This window comes from Nymphaea colorata, chromosome 6 (genome assembly GCF_008831285.2).
Source record: "Nymphaea colorata isolate Beijing-Zhang1983 chromosome 6, ASM883128v2, whole genome shotgun sequence".
NCBI lineage: Eukaryota > Viridiplantae > Streptophyta > Magnoliopsida > Nymphaeales > Nymphaeaceae > Nymphaea > Nymphaea colorata.
This window is the reverse complement of record NC_045143.1, coordinates 3,615,899-3,631,084: the sequence shown is the minus strand read 5'-3', so window position 1 is coordinate 3,631,084 and position 15,186 is coordinate 3,615,899. Positions and strand designations below refer to the sequence as shown.

Genomic DNA, 15,186 nt, shown 5'->3' with positions numbered 1-15,186 from the left:
TTTTCGGTGAACAGTTGGAAAGAAAATACTAGAAACAATGCACACTTTAAAGCAATCAACTTAGCCGTCTGCCAAGCCTATCCTCAACTCACTTTTTCATAGTACACGGGCACTTCCTCATTAATAGTCATGTGTTGTAGAAAGCACAGGTAATATCCAGCGGTCGGCTGATCTCAATTACCTTATTATAAAGTTCAAGTTCAAATTCCACCATCCCATATCAGGTTTGCCAATATAAAATCATCAAGTTTAACCTAAGATCTTTAGCTTGATGCACTACCATCAATCTTTTGCCACCTAAAAATTTGAGACCTTAAGATAATTGGTAATCAAACATACCCCTGCACACAAATGAAGCTCTAGAAGTCAAGTTGGAGTTTTATGTACTTTGCTACACGACGAAATCATTATCAAGAAAATAAAGATTAGTTTATAGGACCGATATATGAAGAAAAAATCAGAAGTGTATTATAACATGCAGTTCTTAAGAAATTTGGTAGAAAAATATACTTAAGTGTTATCAGCCTCGGTTGGGTGAAAAATGCGAGACTTAAACCTACATGGCTTTTCTCGTTTTTTGGACAGTTTGAGTAAATAAACTACAACTCAATGAGGCAGAGATGCACCTCGCAAATTGCAAATTAACTCATGCCAAGAAATATCATTTACAAGATTTAAACGAGTGTTTTTCATCTCAAATAATACGGTACGGCAAATCTTCTTTTTTTTTTACAAAATTCTTCCGAAATCTTAGAAAAATTTTAAAAAATAAAAACTCTTTAAGAATATATGCGACAGTACAAAATGACGCCAAAACAACACCAAGAAAAACACTTCGGCCTTCCTTTCCTTCGGGATTTTTCCAGAAAATGGGTATTCCAGCAACACTTTTTGGAGCTTATTTCCAACGTATAAAACACATTTCGTTCCGAAAAGGAACTTATTATATGTGACAGTGGTACTTTAACCACATACGAGAAATTGGTGAGCTACTAACTTTCTTTTAACGGGAAAATTAATGTTTTATAAATTATTAATTGTTTTCTTTTGCGCACAGATATTGGTGAGCTACTTACTGCCCCTTCACGAAAAGTTAGTAGTACTATTAGCACTTTCCAAAGGCAATACCAACAGAAAGCAAGAGTTGATCTTATCCCTATCATTTATAGTCCACAACCTATTCATATCGCCTTTGAGTATCTTCAAAATAGTTTCAAAGCTGCCGCAAAACTAAACAAAAAAGGAATGTTCGATACTGTGGTAGTTTCTGACTTTCTGTAGACAGTAGAGATGGAAGGGTACCTCAGAGCAACGTATGAGTCTATACCCTTCAACGTTATCATCTTGAGTTAAACGACGCTGTAACAAAAAAACGTCAGTGCCATTCTTTTAAAGCTGATTCTAACAACATTGGTAAGTAAAACTAACAAAGTATTTAAAAGAATCAGAAACTTACGTCGCATATTTGATACTCTCTTCAAAAAAGGAGTTTATACTAAATTTTCCTTAATATTCATCTTCTCATGTTTTCCTGGTAATACTAACTTTGCCTCATCTTAACAGGTCTTAAAGTACATTTTTTCGCATAAATAAGAAAACATCAATTGTATCCTGATTATGCAAAAAAGATGTCAAGACTCGTCTGGTAAAAGAAAGAGTAAAAAATGCTGAGTAAATTACCTTTGGTACATTTTGGGACGAGGATCTTGGACCCCCCAACTAGTGGATGTCAGACCAACAGCTTTGAACGGTATCTTCGTTTCTTCTCAGTGGTCAAAAATTCTTGGAGCAATAAAGGATTTTCTAAAAAAAACAACACTATGAGATTCAATAAATTATGTGGTGTGTGCACACCAAACATAACTCAAGTGCCCTTTAACCAAAAATATCCTACTGCTGCTACCACAAAAAACCAAAAAATTCATTGAAAGCTGACTGTGGATGCATGTGTGTGTCTTATATGAATGATTTGATGATCCAATATGAATGATTTACGATCAATTGAGTTTGAATTAATGTACGAGTGTGGGGGAGACACAGAGAGCTGCTTTGCACGCTGCTTTGCACATTTCATGTTGTATGTTCTTCCCAATTGCTATAATAATCTTATCTTCCCTTAGCACTTGAGCCAATTAAATAATAAGGTATGTTCGGACGGGGCCTATCACTAGACTGCCTTAAATTTTGTCTAAAAATATTAATAAAGTTTCAAAAACACAACAAGCTGATATTCAAAAGACACCTACATTTTCAATATAGTTAAAAAAACAAATTTTTCTAATATCCTTTAAAAGTTGATAAGAGCATTTTTGTCAAAATGATTGTTAAATCACAAAAGTTTTACTATTGTTAAATCAGAAAAGTTTTAACTATTTCCTAGATTACAGCTAAATTGAGTATAGTTGAGCTACTGATTATTGGGTACGTTTCAAAAGATGAATACAAATTAATGAACTTAAAATTGGTTTTACTTGAGAGCAACTTTAGGTCCCTTATAAAACTAATACATGAGAGACTTTTAGTTCTTTACCACATAAACACCTGCTTAAATAGTAAGCTAGCCATAATTGGTTCGTTGAACCACACACACCATAGTTGTGTTCCATGAAATGTCACCTAGAGGGACACTGCACAACATATTGGATTCGCAGAACAAGGGTACGTACCAAGTCAAATGTCAGGAAACAAAAAGACATGATACTATTATAAAACAGCTACTTAAATAAAAATTGTATGGAAACATAAACACAAGTGAAACATAACAATGAGTAGAAAAGACAATGAAATAACAACAAGCTGCACTCACACAAGGACAGCTTCATAAAATGTAAAGAGCAATGCATGACCCAAAAAAATGGACCAGACAAAGCAACCAAATACGTTAAGAATATCCAGCAAGAAGCAAAAGACAAACCAACTACTGGATTCTGAATTCCTCAAAAATAGAACCTCCCGTTGACCTTATCCTTAGCTAATCCTTGTAAAAGCAAATTTTTGAGTTCCAAAACTTCCTGTTTGTAGAGGAGATTTAAGTAACATGGGTCTGTTAAAAAACATGGATTTGTGCAAACCATTTTAAACAAATGATAAAGAAAATAAAAACCTATGCAAGTTTTTCAGTAACCAAGGTTCCAACATGGTATTCAACAACGAATGATCAGACATAACTAAACGACAACTTTCTATGGTTCATCAAGTTACATTCTACTAAATGCTTTGGAGATGTGGACATGACCGTGTACCTGTCAAATGACAATGTGTTCCCCATGCTCTAACAGGAAATATAATAGAACATCAGATAATTATTTCCATTCCTTGAAAAGTAACTCATTACACTACACATAAAACTGCAAAAAAGATATGAAAAGTATATGTTGACATCCGAAAACATTGGATATTTTCATATTATGCAAGATTTTGCATATAAAGAAAACATCCCAAAATGCAGCTGGAATGACAATTAAAAATAAAATCTGAAAATTTGAAAAATTCCCCCACAATTAAACAACCAGTGGTAAAAATTTGCATTTTCTTGAGAAACAATAAAAAAAAATTAAGAAATTAAGCAAAATCCTACAAAAAATTACCAGACCAAGTGCTTGAGAAAAATATACAAATTTTCTTCCAAAGCTAATATACAATCATGGGCAAAAAATGTCAAAGATGTTGATGAAAATCCAAGAAAATTTTCAATAGAGAGATAAATTAAAAAAAAAAAAGATTGGAACTGTTCAGCCCGTGACAGGAACAATCGGGGAGAAAAGTCATGAAAGTATAAAAAAGAGCATTACTATTCACAAATTCAAAAATATCTAGGAGAGTTTTAAATATTGTGGAACTTCGATCAATGGTCTTATCTAACCTGAAAAGTGCTAAACTTTGATCAATGGTCATATCTAATCCTAGAGTATTCGAATTTGGGTGTATTGTTGTTTTAGATCAATAGTTTTAACGTATCTAGAAATTGTAGGATTTGGATTTGGCAGTGGGTTCAGATCAATGGTCTTATGTGATCCAAAATTGTTGGATTTAGATCAATTTGTGAGCTCGGATCAATGGTCTTATTTGATCCAAAAATTGTGCATTTAGTACTAGTTGCGAGTCTTCATCAGTGGTCTTATTGAATTCATAGATTGCTGGATTTAGAATTGATTGTGGGTCTGAGCTACGGGTCTTATCTAATACAAAAACAATTGGAATTACATCTAGTTGAAGATCGCAATTAGTGACCTAAGTTGAAGATGAATAATTAGTGACCAAACGTACAATTCTTCATATTCACGAATTGTTCTCATGTGGGTTGGGATCCATGGCCGTATAATTTCTAAAAATTGTTGGATTGGAATATATTTGAGAGTGTACATCAATGGTGTTATTTGATTTGAAAGTTGTTGAACTTCGATCAATGATCTTATCTCAAAATTGTTGAAATTCGATCAACGGTCTCATCTGATCAAAAAATTGTGGATCTTCGATCGATTGTCTCATCTTATCTCAAAATTCTTGAACGTTGATTAGTGATCTTATCTGATGTGAAAATTGTTGAACTTTGATCAGAGGTCTTATCTCATATCAAAATTCTTGAACTTCAATCATTGGCCATATCTGAACTGTAAATTGTTGAACTTCCATTAGTGGTCTTATCTGATCTGAAAATTATTGAACTACGATCAGTGGTCTTATCGGACTGAAAATTGTTGAAGTCCAATCAGTGGTCATATCAGATGTAACAATTCTTGAAGTTTGATCATATGTCTTATCTAATTTGAAAACATCTGATCTAAACACTCTTGAAGTTCGATCAGTAGTCTTATCTTATCTGAAGATTGTTGAAAGTGGCCTTATGTAATCAAAAAATTATTGAACTTCCATGAATTGTCTAATCTGATCAATGGTCTTATCGGGTATGAAAATTATCGATCATCGATTAGTTGTCTAATCAGATTTGAAAATTGTTAAACTTCGATAAGCAGTCTTATTTGATATGAAAAGCATTGAACTACCATCAATGGTCTTATCTCATCTAAAAATTGTTTATCTTCGACCAATCATCTTATCTGATATGAATATTGTTGAACTTCAATCGTTGGTCTTATCGGATCTAAAATTGTTGAACTTCGATCAGTGGTCCTATCTGATCCGAATATTGTTGAACTTCAATCGATGGTCCTATCTGATTTGAATATTGTTGAACTACGATCAATGGTCTTATCTAATCTCAATATTGCTGAACTTCGATCAGTGGTCATATCCGATCTAAATATTGTTGAACTTGATCAATGGTCTTATCTGACCTAAACATTGTTGAACTACGATTAGTGGTCTTATAAGATCAAAAAAATGTTGAAATTCGACCAGCTACCTTATCTAATCTAAAACTTGTTGAACTTTGATCAGTGGTCTTATTTGGTCTGAAAATTGTTGAACTTCGATCAAATGCCCTATCCATTATGAATACTATTGAACTACGATCAGTAGTCTTCCTCGATTAGTGGTTTTATCTTATCCAAAGACGGTTGAACTACGATAAGTGGTCATATCTTATCGGAATATTGTTGAACTTCGATCAGACGTCTTATCTAGTCTGAAAATTGTTGAACTACGACCAATGGTCTTATCTAATCTGAAAATTGTTGAACTTTGATCAGTGGTCTCATCTGATATGAAAATTATTGAAATTCGATCAGTAGTCTTATCTGATCCGAATATTGTTGAACTACGATCAGCGATCTTATCTTATCTAAATATTGTTGAACTTCAATCAGTGGTATCTGAATATTGTAGAACTTCGATTAGTGGTGTTATCTGATCTAAATGCTGTTGAACTACGATCACTGGTTATATCTGATCTGAATATTACTGAACTACGATCAGTAGTTATATCCAATCTAAATATTGTTGAACTTCAATCAATGGTCTTATTTGATATGAATATTGTTGAACTTCGATCAGTGGTCTTATCTGATACGAATATTTTTGAACAACGATTAGTGGTATTACTAATTCTGAAAATTGTTGAATTTCGATTATTGGTCTTATTTGATAAGAAAATTGTTGAACTTCGATCGGTGGTCTTATTTGATCAGAAAATTGCTGAACTTCGATCAGTGGCCTATCTAGTATGAAAATTATTGAGCTTCGATCAGCAGCCTCATCTGATCTGAAAATTATTGAGCTTCTATCAGCTGCCTTATCTAATATGAATATTGTTGAACTTCGATCAGTGGTCTTATCTGATCCAAACATAGTTGAACTTTGATTAGCGGTCTTATCTGATCTAAATATTGTTGAACATCGATCAATGGCCTTGTCCAATCCGAATATTGAAGAACTTCAATCAGTGGTCTTATCAGATCCGAATATTGTTGAACAACGATCTACAGTCTTATTTAATATAAACATTGTTGAACTTTGATCGGTGGTATTGTCTGATCCAAATATTATTGAACTACGATCAGTGGTTTTATCTAATATAAACATAGTTGAGCTTTGATCAGTGGCATTGTCTGATATGAATATTGTTGAACTACGATCAGTGGTCTTATCTATCAGATTCAAAGATTGTTGAACTTGGATCAATGGTCTTATCTAATATGAATATTGTTGAACTACGATCAGTGGTCATATCTGATTTGAATATTATTGAACTTGGATCAGTAGTCTTATTTGATTTGAAAAATGTTGAGCTCCGATCAGTGGTCTTATTTGATCTAAAAATTGTTGAACTTCGATCAGTCATCTTATCTAGTTTGAAAATTGTTGAACTACGACCAATGGTCTTATCTAATCTGAAAATTGTTGAACTTTGATAACAGGACTCATCTGATCTGAAAATTGCTGAAATTCGATCATTTGTATTATATGATCCAAATACTGTTGAACTACAATCAACGGTCTTATCTGATATAAATATTGTTGAACTTTCATCGGTGGTATTGTCTGATCCGAATATTGTAGAACTTCGATCAGTTGTCTCATTTGAATTGAATATTTGTTGAACTACGATCAGTGGTCATATATGATTTGAATATCGTTGAACTTCAATAAGTAGTCATATCTAATTAGAATATAGTTGAACTACAATTAGTGGTCTTATCTGAACTTAATATTGTTGAACTTCGATCTCTGATCTGAACATTGTTGAACTACGATCAGTGGTTATATGTGATCTGAATGTTGTTGAACTTCGATCATTAGTCTTATCAGATCTGAATCTTATGGAACTTCGATCAGCTAACTTACCTAATCTAATTGTTGTTGGACTTCGATCAGTGGTCTTATCTGAACCGAATAAAGTTGAACTTCGATCAGTGGTCTTATCTGATCTGAACATACTTGAACTTCGATGAATGGCCTTATCTAATCCAAATATTGTTGAACTTCGATCAGTGGTCTTGTCTGATCCGAATATTATTGAACTTCCATCAGTGGTATGGTCTGATCCGAATATTGTAGAACTTCGATCAGTGGTCTTATTTGAACTAAATATTGTTGAACTACGATGAGTGGTCATATTTGATTTGAATATCGTTGAACTTCGATAAGTGGTCTGATCTAATTCAAATACTATTGAACTACAATTAGTGGTCTTATATGATCTTAATATTGTTGAACTTCGATCAATGGTCTTATATGATCTGAACATTGTTGAACTACGATCAGTGGTTATATTTGATCTGAATGTTGTTGAACTTCGATCATTGTTCTTCTCATATCTAATTCTTATGGAACATCGATCAACAACCTTAACCAATCTAATTGTTGATGGACTTCGATCAGTGGTCTTATCGCATCCAAATATAGTTGAACTTCGATTAGTGGTCTTATTTCATCTGAACATAGTTGAACTTCGATCAGTGGACTTATCTTATCCGAATATTGTTGAACTTCGATCAGTGGTCATGCCTGATATGAATATTGTAGAACTTCGACCAGTTGTCTTACCTGATATGAATATTGTTGAACAACAATCAATGGTTATATCTGATCTGAATATTGTTGAAATAAGATCAGTGGTTATATCTTATCTCAATATTGTTGAACTTCGATCAGTGGTCTTATCTGATTTGAATATTGTTGACCTACGATCAGTGGTCATACACTGATCCGAATATTGTTGAACTTCGATCAATGGTCTTGTTCGATCTGAATATTATTGAACTTCGATTAGTGGTCTTTCCAAATATGAAAATTGTCAAACTTTGATCAACGATCATATTTGATCAGGAAATCGTAGAACTTGGATTAGTGGTCTCATTTGATCGAAAAATTGTTGAACTTCGATTAGTGGCCTATCTAATCTGAAAATTATTGAACTTCGATCAGTGGTCTTGTCTGATCTTAAAATTGTTGAGCTTCGATCAGTTGCCTTATCTAATATGAATATTGTTGAACTTCATTCGGTGGTCTTACCTGATCCGAATATAGTTGAATTTCGATCAATGGTCTTATCTGATCTGAATATTGTTGAACTATGATCAGCGATCTTATATAATATAAATATTGTTGAACATCGATCAATGGTCTTTACTAATCGGAATTTTGTAGAACTTCGATCAACTGTCGTATCTATCTGAATATTGTTGAACTATCATCAATGGGTATATCTGATCCAAATACTACTGAACTTCGATCAGTGGTCTTATCTGATAAGAATTTATTGAACTACGATCAACGGTCTTATCTGATCTAAATATTGTTCAACTTTGTTCAGTGGTCTTGTCTGATCTGAATATTGTAGAACTTCGATCAGTGGTCTTGTCTGATATGAAAATTGTATAACTTCTATCAGTGGTCTTGTCTGATCTAAATATTGTAGAACTTCCATCAATGGTCTTATCCAATCCGAGTATTGTTGAACTATGACCAGCAGTCTTATTTGATCTAAATATTTTTGAACATCGATCAATGGTCTTGTCTGATCTGAACATTGTAGAACTTCGATCAGTGGTCATATCTGATCTGAATATTCTTGAACAATGAACAGTGGTCATATCTGATCCGAATATTGTTGAACTTCGATCAACAGTCTTATATTGTCTAAATATTGTAAAACTTCGATGAGTGGCCTTGTCTAATCTGAATATTGTTGAACTTTGATAAGTTGTCATATCTGATCCGAATATTGTTGAACTATGATCAGTGGTCTTATTTGATCTGAATATTGTTGAACTTCAATCAGTAATCATATGTGATCTGAATGTTGTAGAACTTCGATTAGTGGACCTATCAGATCTGAATCTTGTGGAACTTCGATCAATTACTTTATCTAATTTCAATGTTGTTGGACTTCGATCAGTGGCAACTACGATCAGAGGTCTTCTCTGATCTAAATATTGTTGAACTTCGATCAATGGTCTTGTTTAATGTGAATATTGTAGAACTTCGATCAGTGGTTTTGTCTGATCCGAATATAGTTGAACTTTGATCAGTGGCCTTATTTAATCTGAATATTGTTGAACTTCGATCAGTGGTCTTCTCTGATATGAATATTGTAGAACTTTCATGAGTGGTCTTATTTGATCTAAATATTATTGAACTACGATCAATGATTATATTTGATCTAAATATTGTTGAACTACATCAGTGGTTATATACTTATATCTTATCTGAATATTGTTGAACTTCGATCAATAGTCTTATCTGATTTGAATATTGTTGAACTATGATCAGTGGTCGAATTTCATCCAAATATCGTTGTACTACGATTAGTGGTCATGCCTGATCTGAATAATGTCGAACTTCGATCAGTGGTCTTGTCTGATCTGAATATTATAGAACTTCGATCAGTGGTCATGCCTGATCTGAATAATGTTGAACTTCGATCAGTGGTCTTGTCTTATCTGAATATTGTACAACTTTGATCAGTGGTCTTGTCTGATCGGAATATTGTTGAACTTCTATCAGTGGTCTTATCAGATCTGAATGTTGTGGAACTTTGATCAACTACCTTAACTAATCTGAATGTTGTTGGATTTTGATTAGTGGTCTTACCTAATCAGAATATAGTTGAACTTCAATCAATAGTCTTATCTGTAGTGAATATTGTTGAATTACGATAAGAGGTCTTATCTGATCTAAATATTGTAGAACTTCGATCAATGGTCTTCGTTGATCTGAACATTGTAGAACTTCAAAGAGTGGTCTTGTCTTATCTGAATATTGTAGAACTTGGATCAGTGGTCTTGTCTGATCCGAATATAGTTGAACATCAGTCAATGGTCTTATCTGATCTGAATAATGTTGAACTTCGATCAGTGTTTTTGTCTGATTTGAATGTTGTAAAACTTCGATCGGGGGTCTTGTCTGATTGGAATATTGTTGAACTTCTATCAGTGGTCTTATCAGATCTGAATGTTATGGAACTTTCATCAACTACCTTAACTAATCTGAATATTGTTGGATTTCGATTACTGGTCTTATCTAATCCGAATATAGTTGAACTTCGATCAGTGGTCTTATCTGAAGTGAATATTGTTGAATTACGATCAGAGGACTTATCTGATCTAAATATTGTTCAACTTCGATCAATGGTCTTATTTGATCTGAATATTGTAGAACTTCGATCCGTGGTCTTGTCTGATCCGAATATAGTTGAACTTCGATCAGTGGTGTTCTTTGATCTGAATATTGTGGAACTTCGGTCAGCTACCTTATCTAATCTAAATGGTATTGGACTTCGATCAATGGTCTTATCTAATCAGAATATAGTTGAACTTCAATCAGTGGTCGTGGTCCTATCTGATGCGAATATTGTTGAACTACGATTAGATGTCTTTTCCGATCTAAATATTGTAGAACTTCGACCAATGGTCTTGTTTGATCTGAATATTGTAGAAGTTCGATCAGTGGTCTGGTCTAATACGAATATAGTTGAACTTCGATCAATGGTTTTATGTGATCTAAATGTTGTTGAACTTTGATCAGTGGTCTTGTCTGATCTAAATATTGTAGAACTTCGATCAATGGTCTTGTCTGATCTGAATATTGTTGAACTTCGATCAGTGGTCATATGTGATCTGAATGTTGTAGAACTTCGATCAGTGGTCTTATCAGATCTGAATATTGTGGAACTTCGATCAATGGTCTTGATTGATCTAAATGTTGTAGAACTTCGATCAGTGGTCTTGTCTGATCCGAATATAGTTGAACTTCGATCAGTGGTCTTATCTGATCTAAATATTGTTAAACTTCGATCAGTGGTCTTGTCTGATCCGAATATAGTTGAACTTCGATCAGTGGTTTTATGTGATCTGAATATTGTTGAACTTCGATGAGTGGTCTTGTCTGATCTGAATATTGTAGAACTTGGATCAATGGTCTTGTCTGATCTGAATATTGTTGAACTTTGATCAGTGGTCATATCTGATCTGAATGGTGTAGAACTTCGATCAGTGGTCTTATCATATATGAATATTGTGGAACTTCAATCAGCTACCTTATCTAATCTGAATGTTGTTGGAGTTCGATTAGTGGACTCATTTAGTGAGAATATAGTTGAAATTCGATCAGTAGTCTTATCTGAAGCGAATATTGTTGAACTACGATCAGAGGTCTTATCTGATCTAAATATTGTTGAACTTCGATCAATGGTCTTGTTTGATTTGAATATTCTAGAACTTCGATGAGTGGTCTTGTCAGATCCGAATATAGTTGAATTCGATCAGTGGTCTTATCTGATCTGAATATTGTTGAACATCGATCAGTGGTCTTGTCTCATCTGAATATTGTATAACTTCGATCAGTGGTCATGTCTGATCTAAATATTGTTGAACTTCGATCAGACTTATCTAAATATTGTTGAACTACGATCAGTGGTCATATCTGATCTAAATATTGCTGAGCCACAATGAGTGGTCTCTATCTTAGGCATTTTCAAGTGTATAATTAACTCGGTTGTTTGCAATGGGATTTACTTCCCAACAACCTAAGAGGTCGGTGTTGTTTGGTAAGAGAACCTAAGATGGTTGTTTTGCAATCATAGATTGCACATGTTGATCTATAATGGCGTAACACTCATCAATTTGTCGTATTGCTTCTCAACCTCTTCCATCCACACAACCACAGACTTTCGATCTTCTTGAATCTGCTTTGACACCCAATTGTAGCAGTGGACTACCCTAGGAGAAAACGATGACAAACAAGAATTAAGACTACCCAATAACTCTCAACTCCTTTAATTAAGATTAAGCATCCAAGGGCATTAACTTCTCATTAACTATAGCCCACTTGGGTATCACCTCACCCTACACATTTATATGGTCATTAATGGGGTTCGCATAGGCATAAGACGCGACCCAACTATTAATTACTTCTACACTAACTACTAACTTTTCTCAAATTTCCTTAAGCAACCAACATCTATCAAGAAAGACATGAAAACATAATAAAAAAAACCATTGTTTTCCATGAGTCTATAAATGTCCAAAAGCGCCTATTAAAAAGTATGTAATGAATTTGCTTCAACTTGTTCAAACATTCATCTTTTAATGATGCATGAAAATTTGTAGTTCATTTAGAATCATGAAGGCAATAAAAAATGTTTAAAATCTGTATATATAATTTTCAAAAATGTTATGCAAGTGTTCATCAAACCACATAACGATGCATGAAAATTTGTAAAAAATTGACAACACTTTTCAAACTTCTATGAAAACTTGTGCAAGCCATTTAAATAGCAATAAGTTTGAAAAAAAAAACTTTGTTTTGTCGCATGAAAGTTCACCAAATGTTTATGTTAGAGAACATTTGAATCTTTGTAAAAAATTCCAACATGAGAGTAACAATCTTTGATAATCATGGTATTTTGGGTGTGAAGGGTCAACAAATATGTTTGGGAAACTAAGTACAAATATAAAAAAGAAATTAGAGAGGTACTAATTCAGAAAAATATGGAAATTGTCATCCAAGATAATAATATATGATCATCGGTTTAAGTCATCATAGATGTCTATGGTAATTCCAAAAAAAAAATCTAAAAGATTAAAAAATGCTTGCAAGCATTGGTTAAAAGAATCATGAAAATCTAAAAGAACAAAAATGTTTCACGAGCATTAAAATGTGCACAAGACTTTGCCAAAATCTATATAAACAATTTGTTACTTCCAACTTTTTTTAATAAATGTGAAAAATTAATTTTAGAAATTTCTATAAAATTGTATGAAGCAACAATAATGTTACTAAAGTTTTATAAAAAAAGTTTTAAAAAGTGTTTACCTATGTTCAAGAAACCATATCAAAATACACAAGGTTTCTAAATATTTATGACACTTGTCAAACATTTAAAAAATTTCACTACAAGAAAATGACATTTAGTGATGTACAACATGCTTCAATAAATGTCATCAATGATGCTAACTCTTCATCACGAATGGCACCATTAAAAATAATTACGGAATGAATGGTGCACTCATTGCTATTAACTATCACAATTAGTCATGCATTAACAATGATAATGCAGCTGCTGTGTCACCAACTATCCCTCAACGGTTCATGAAACAACAAAAGCGTAAGATGCATGAACAACCAACAATAACAAATAAATGCTCAAGCAGCAAAAATGAAAAAGTTAAGCTGCAATCAATAACACTAGGATATATAACTACAAAAGCAGTTGAAAGCATTTTCAGATTGAGAGCTAGCAGCATAACTGTTTTACTTACTAACCTTTTATATGATATAGTATTTTCTTTGGTCTAAAAGACAAAAGAAAGTTGTAAACGCTACCATACCACTTTATGGTGCTCTGCAAACTTCTAATATCTGTATAATTGTACTAAATAAAGCAAAATAAATCCTCTAACCTGAATAAGGAGGTCAACTAGCAGCCCTCAACACGCAATTCTGACCGGCTTGGACCAGTATAATCCACTGGCACACCATGAATAAAAAACTTGAGAGTTGGAAACCCACTGCATTACAAGAAAACTTTTTAGATGCAGTCACTCCTGTCCTCAATCTAATCACTAAAATAATGCAAACAACTCAGTCCCTCAAAGCAGGAAAATTCTTTGATGACACAAAATTCAGAAAAAGATCTAGAACACGAAGAAGAAACTATTTTAATATGAAAACAGCTGAGAATAGTAATGAACAATCGATTTGAAGCACCATACTTGCCATCAAATTTTGAAGCAAGATGCCTGCATTTGTCAGCATTTACTTAAGCAACTGCAATTGGTCTCTCCAAGCCTGCTAATATTGGTGCAGCAGCATGTAACTGCTAAAAGAACAATGGAAGCATCAGTTTTGAAGAAAGAAAAATATACACATTGAGAACAAAAAAACAAAAAAAAAGATATACATACAGTTATACACTAGACGGGAAGATACAATAAACAATAGAAAGAACAGGCACCAAAACAAACTCACAGTGTAGTGTAGGACAACTTCCCTAACATAGCAATGCATAGCAAAAACCATAAAACACTTTTGAAACTACAACAATCTAGGCAGTAAATAAAATATGACCAGATAGACAAAAACAAATATCTCCAATATGTGGTGGAATCAACGAAAACTTTGACCATAAATTGTTAGGTAGAAACTTGATAGTCACTATGTGGACAGTGTGTAAGAAAGTTTGTCTATTTAGATTATGAAGGTTCTATTAACTTACAAAAAAAAAAAAAAAGAAAATAGTTAGGTTCTCACCATTCTATATTCTAACTGCATTAGCTCATCATGACAAAGAACCTGTCACTTCTGAAGTCAGAGCTCATTTGATGGATTATATTAGCAAGCAGCTACTTATAACAATTAAAGCAGCTTGATCAGCTCATCTACATCCACCAAGTCCAGGTGCCTGTGTTGCATCCATCTGTGTATATCTATTTGTAATTTGAACTAAAAATTAGTTGAGTACTTCTCTTAACTCCCTTAGAGTGCATTTGTTGTCTGAGGCCAAAACTTGGTTTGGTAACAGACAAATATAAGACTTACAAAAAATTCATTTCTAAAGCAGCAGGCAGCAACACTGAAGATGTTCATTTGCAAAAAGAAAAAAGAAAAGGCTCCTAGGTCCAATTAAAACTGAGAATGTTTGCAGCATTAGCAATTTTCATTTGGTCATTTATGTCTTGCTTCATGTATACATGTATAAGCTCTATTGTGTTTTCTCTGAATATATTTTTCATGATACAAACAAACAAAAATTGGAGGTTATTCTGATTCCTTCCAGCCTTAATG

At 33.3% G+C, this 15,186-nt stretch overlaps 1 long non-coding RNA gene across 6 annotated transcripts in view; it reads right to left on the bottom strand.

The window, feature by feature from the left end:
* Positions 1-37: 37 nt before the first annotated feature.
* Positions 38-15,186, bottom strand: part of LOC116256049 (uncharacterized) — a 36,530-nt gene continuing 21,381 nt past the window's right edge. For 4 of the 6 annotated variants that reach the window (XR_007573599.1, XR_007573596.1, XR_007573601.1 and 1 more), the window contains 4 exons: positions 14,115-14,218; positions 13,803-13,910; positions 1,681-1,803; positions 1,126-1,359 (listed from right to left, as the gene is read on the bottom strand). This is a non-coding gene — a long non-coding RNA (uncharacterized LOC116256049). Of the gene's footprint in view, positions 342-1,125; positions 1,360-1,680; positions 1,804-13,802; positions 13,911-14,114; positions 14,222-15,186 lie in introns of those variants that run through there. The other 2 variants (XR_007573597.1, XR_007573600.1) reach the window with 2 other exon arrangements.